Source organism: Sebastes umbrosus, chromosome 18, assembly GCF_015220745.1.
Source record: "Sebastes umbrosus isolate fSebUmb1 chromosome 18, fSebUmb1.pri, whole genome shotgun sequence".
NCBI classification, from domain to species: Eukaryota; Metazoa; Chordata; class Actinopteri; order Perciformes; family Sebastidae; genus Sebastes; species Sebastes umbrosus.
This window is the reverse complement of record NC_051286.1, coordinates 15,329,221-15,335,220: the sequence shown is the minus strand read 5'-3', so window position 1 is coordinate 15,335,220 and position 6,000 is coordinate 15,329,221. Positions and strand designations below refer to the sequence as shown.

At 33.3% G+C, this 6,000-nt stretch overlaps 1 protein-coding gene across 7 annotated transcripts in view; it reads left to right on the top strand.

The window, feature by feature from the left end:
* The first annotated feature begins 2,198 nt into the window (after positions 1 to 2,198).
* eya4 (EYA transcriptional coactivator and phosphatase 4) overlaps positions 2,199 to 6,000 on the top strand; it is a 53,551-nt gene continuing 49,749 nt past the window's right edge. For 6 of the 7 annotated variants that reach the window (XM_037751647.1, XM_037751645.1, XM_037751642.1 and 3 more), the window contains exon 1: positions 2,200 to 2,573. The gene's annotated coding sequence lies outside the window, so the exon portion shown is untranslated. Of the gene's footprint in view, positions 2,574 to 6,000 lie in introns of all 7 variants that reach the window. The other variant, XM_037751648.1, reaches the window with a different exon arrangement.

Sequence of the window (6,000 nt, the reverse complement as noted above, 5' to 3'; positions counted from 1 at the left end):
GTCTGCTCTGATATGTGTACTACTACTGTATATTTTCAAATGGAAGAGCTTCAAGTGGACTAAGACATCATTTGAGTAAATACACTGAAGCATTCCTATTGATATCTTCCCAGATTTAAACAAATTATTTGAAAGACAATGTTTTGTACAATGCTTGGGGCCTTTTTCCAAATTACATAAAATACATTTTTAATCCAAAATGCTTTCGACTGCATGTGAAATATATTTTAGTTTAACAAATTACTGTCTTCTTCCTCTTTTTGGGTTATGTACCAGTCTCTTGTGATTTACTCTCGTCTTAAACGGTTATGGATTCATTAAAAAAAATGTTATCCTATATTTCTCGTTACAGTAATAACTGTTAACATATAAATATTATCCAGTGTAGATTATAAACAATAACACTAAATAATAATAAATAATTTAACAATTTTAGGCCAAACAAAAATGTACTGGATTACAATTTTTTTTCTCACTTGCTTTGGCTCAGTTCTTGAATGACAAATATTTTTTTCAAAACAACTAAGTTCACATCTCTGAACAATTAGTTAGCTGTTCACAACTGTTTTCAATTTCTCATTCATTCAAGTAAATGCACGTGTTTTGGTTCATGCACGTGCAAAAAAAAGTAAGTACAATTGTCTACAATTTGCACAACCACTTGCACAACGTCTCGCTAATCAAAACTGATGAGTTGATTCTCAGTGAAGTTGTCGTACTCTTCACAACTTCTAAACATTCTGTCATCAACATGAAAAATGACCCATTCAATTATCAAAATCTGGCAGACATACATGTATATTCCATAAATATCTATGACATGGTGTTATGTACTGTGAGGAGGTACAATTAGTTGTTTTTTACTGAACTACTGCAAATTGTTTTTGGGCATAGATGCCATTTTGTGGCAGATTTTCTGTTCACTGTATGACTTTACTTTGAAAGATCAAAGATGAATTTTCTGTTTGCATGACATGTAACACATTGTTGCTACACAAATAACACAAATAACTGTATACATACAAATGTGCATACCCTTTTTCTGTGTACTACAGTATTGTACAGTATTGCGATACACAATAGCATTCAGCTAGACAATGCTGACATTCTGGTATAGCACAGTAAGAAGTCAGTGTCAAGAAATAAAACAAAAGAGAGATTTGTATCTACAATAAGAAACATTTCCGGGGTTGACTGCCATAGTGAGAAAACATCTACTCATTTTGACCAGTATACTGTAAAATAAAGTAAATGCATAGAGTTTCTCCACTAAAATATATCGACTGCCTAATCCTGGCACTTTGGAGAGGGTTTTGAAATACCATTAAGATCATTGGGGAAATAAAGTCGACATTTAATAAATTAGAAAATGTGGGGGAGATTGAATGACTTTATGGGGGGATGTAGAGGATCTGTCAGCAACATGTCTTTGAAGAAACAGGGGCAACAGTGTGAATGTTTTTTTTTATTGGAACTATACTACCAAGAAAATACTTCTGAAAACGATTGACAGCCTTTTTTTTTGGTCAAGTGACCCTCTAATGTTCAAAAGCCTAAGTGCTACTTTCTACTGTAGTATCATCATGAAAAAGCATAAAAAAGCATCTCATTCTTATTATTTTCTTGAAAAAGAAAAAATGAAAAAAGAAAGTGTGAGTAATAATGGAACAGTTGCATGAATATTGTAAAAACAATATAGATAGATAGATAGATAGATAGATAGATAGATAGATAGACATAAAGAAAGAGTGATAGATAGATAGACAGACAGACAGACAGACAGGTAGGTAGATAGATATATAGATAGATATATAGATAGATAGATAGATTGATAAGTAGATAGACAGATAGGTAGATAGATAGACAGACAGACAAATAGATAGATAGATAGATAGATAGACAGACAGACATACAGACAGACAAATAGATAGATAGATAGATAGATAGATAGATAGATAGATAGATAGATAGACAGATAGATAGATAGATAGATAGATAGATAGGTGCAGGCTGGTCAGTGGGTGCATGTTGTTTTTCCTTTTAGATGGGATAAATAAAACTGTGAGCACGTCATTTGGGCCAAACTATTAATAAGAATGTCATTTTGGTATCCCCCCCCTGCTCCTCTCCTCTGAACCCCATTAGTCCTTTTGGATAGTTGCCCAATAGTGTCCGCATGGCAGCTGAGCGCATGCGCAGCCGCACGGGGTTCTCAATAATGAAGTTGAGCCTAATGCCTCTGAACAGCCTGCTGCTCAAACTTGGACTCGGAGAGAGAAAATAATGGTGTTTCACCGAAGCCGAGACCCAGGACTCCGGTTTGAGTTTGTAAAATGTGTTTAATCGAGTCTGATTAAACTCCTCTTGGCTTGTTTTTTTGGGACTCCCTGCCTGCGCGTAATGGCCAGCAGTGGCTGAAGTGTTTTGATCCAGTCAGTCAGTGACAGCCTGCAAACAGCAGGGAGAGCTGTGCAGCGACCACTCTGCGTTTGATTATTATGAGCGTTTCTAAGAAGTGAAGGAAGAAATCTGGGAGCTGATTTCTTGCTTGGACAAAAGTAATTTCAACACAGGTATGTTGACTTTGTTTCTTTTATTCTCAGACAGTTCCAGGTCTGTGGTTTTACTCTGATAAAACATCAGGTCAGTGACAGTTTTAGGTGGCTGCACTCTTAATTCGATAAGTTGCCACAGTTATTGACTTTGATTCAGTTTTATTTATTTATTTATTTTTTTTACAATATGTTTATTGGGTTTTCTTATTTTCACAAACACAATAAGAATAAAAAAAAACAACAACAACAAACAAACAAACACTGGTACAGCTCAGATCAAAAAATGTAATTCAGTTTTATTATTTTAATTAAATCTTAAATAATAGAAGAAGCATTAAAGAATAAATTAAAATTGTGATTTATTTAAAAAAGATTCATCCACCAAAAACGAATGATGTAGTTTAATTTCATTTTTTTTTTTTTTTTACAATAATGACAATGAATCTATTTGGTAAATTTGTTGTTCCAAAGTAATTACGCACACATTAATATACCTTAAGTTTGTCAAAAGAGATGATTTTATCCTAATATTTAATTTGGTGTCCAATTTTCACATGACTCAGTTTGGTGATGAGTCCAAACTTCATCTCATCCTCGAGACCTCGGCACGTTAAACAAACTTAAATTCATTTGATCACCCTAAAGCTTTTACCCTTTTATAGATTGGCACATCATTTAACAGTAAATTAACTTGAATTAAATTAATAAAGGCCTCATCCCTGTAAAAAAAACTGGTGCGATATGAAGCTTTTCTTTTGTTTGTTTTTTAATTATTTGATAAAAAATAAATAAAAAGAGCTTTATTCTGGTGGTTATTTGATGATTTGACTGCAAGTCAATGTGGTTTCTACATCTTTTCATCTTTCTCATCCCTGTAAAAACTGGTGCGATATGAAGCTTTTCTTTTGTTTTTTTTGTTTTTTTTAAATGATTTGATAAAAAAAAATAAAAATGAGCTTTATTCTGGTGGTTATTTGATGATTTGACTGCAAGTCAATGTGGGTTTCTGTACATCTTTTCATCCAGATGGCATCACAGATGAAGGGATTTAGTGTGTCCTCGGTGGGATGCTGTCCACGACTTTTCTCCCCATCTCTCCTCTCATCCCACGTGGAGTTTGTGTTTATATTTGATATGTAGGAAATGGGAATCTTATACCACTGACTGGCTCTCAGGGCTTGAATGGCCTCTGGCTATTGGCCTGCCTCTAACAACATGACAACGTTACTGATAGGTCTACTGCGACGTAATCCATACAGATTAGATTTCACATTAAGGACTCATACTTAACCAATGCGCATTAATGCGCAAGAGAGACGGATGGACGGGATTTGGTTGGTGGAGATTTGGGGAGATGATAAAAGTCCTGTACACACAGAGGCTGGAAATAAATCATTGTCCTGACCTTTTTTTTTTTTTTTTTTTTTATTTATATTAAATAACAGTTTGGGTATTTAGAATAAGGCTCATTCCGGAAACTGCACTTAATTTGAAATAGGCGGTTTTGCATTACAAATATAACAAATATATTACAAATATAACATTTTCTGTCCTATAAAATATATTAAAATATTTGTAAAAAAAAACGTTTAATATATAATAATATAAAACAATATAATATATTGGAAAAAAAATATCAGTTTATGATGGGATAGTTTTGTTCCAGTAAATTTCTGCCCTTTTTTTATTTAATATTTTATACTTTTTTTTCAATTAACGTTTCAGTGTAATTATCTGTCTTTTAATTAGTTAAATGTAAGACTCAGAAACAGTTCCGTAGAATTTGGTCATGAGGTTTAGAGGGGCGCAAAATCCCATTTAATAAAAACAATATATATTTTATATAATATATAATAATAATAATATATATAAGATATGTGCCACTAATTAGGAAACACCTTCACACCTTTAAAAGGTAATTTCCCTCATTTTTTATTTGACTTTGTCTTGAAAAATATATAATTTATAATATATAATATATAATAATAATAATATATATAATATATGTGCCACTAATTAGGAAAAATCTTCACACCTTTACAAGGTCATTTCCCTCATTTTTTATTCGACTTTGTGTTGAAAAAATATAATATATATACTAGTTTTGGTAAAAACAAAATATATATATACGGCCCACATAAGACATTTTTTAAATGATTATTCACACGAATAAATGATAATGTGTGTATCCTCAATACTGTGTGGAATATTTATAACATCAGAGTTAAAGATATAAGAGAATAAGAGAATCGTGTCTAGAATAAAGACAATTTCTTAACTGGCTATTAAAAAAAAGGTGTAGCCAAAGAAAAAGAAAATCCATCTGTGCGTAAAAAACAATTTGCTCGGTCAATAAAAGTTTGAATTGAATATGTGACTTTTCAGTACAACCATCTCCAGCCGGCAGCAGTCTGCGGTTTTGTTCAACATTTCTCCTCTCTTCGGCTTTAATAGCGTGAAATTACCGCAGTGTGTAGCCGTGTAGTCCACTTTCTAATCCTCCTCCGTCTCCATATGTGTGTTTCCTATGTCGCTGTCAATAGCCACAGTGAGAAATCTAATTCTCTCTGCTGGGACTCTGAAGGAAATGGCAGGCATTATTGATTCCCTGCTGCAGTGTCAGGTAACTACTGCTTCTAGGGGCCTATGTGAGGCAGACATAACACATATAGCCTCAGAGTTGTGCAAACCATCTAGTCACAAGCAGTTAAATATATTTAAAAAGCAACATATATATTTATATTATGGACTTATTCTAAGCTACCAAACTTTAATACTCACTATGAGTGTCCAATATGTTATGAATGCATCACTTTATAGCCCCAAAAGTGCTCTAATCATTAAATGATTGGTAATCTGGACTTTAAAGGTTCCATATTATAAAAAAGTGAGATTTTCATGTTTTTTTTTATTATAAAGCAGGCTTAAGTCCTATATAAATACTGTGAAAGTATCGAAACACTCAATCCACAGGGAAATACACACAGCCCGTATTCAGAAACTCTGCATTTGAAACAAGCTGTCAGGATTTCTGCCTATTCGTGATGTCACGAATATACAATATTTAGACCCTTGACATCATTTCAAACTTAAACATTCTAAATGTGTCCCAGTTTTTTCCTGGTTGCAGTGTATGTGAATGTCATCAGCTGACAGGAAGTACACATGGACCCAAGCTGTTGCCTAGCAACGCAGTTCTGTTGCAATTCCGTCAAAATGAGCTAAAACGGAGCGTTTCAGACAGAGGGTAAATACAGGCATATTCAGGCTGACAGTATGAGGAAAATAAAGTTTTTTTTAACATTACAGCATGTAAACATGTTCTAGTAGAAACACAAAATATAAGTATGAACCTGAAAATGAGCACGATATGGGACCTTTAAAGTGGGTTTATGTCCTCACTAAAGGAGAATAAATCATGAAGGGGAGAGTGAAAAGCAAAGAG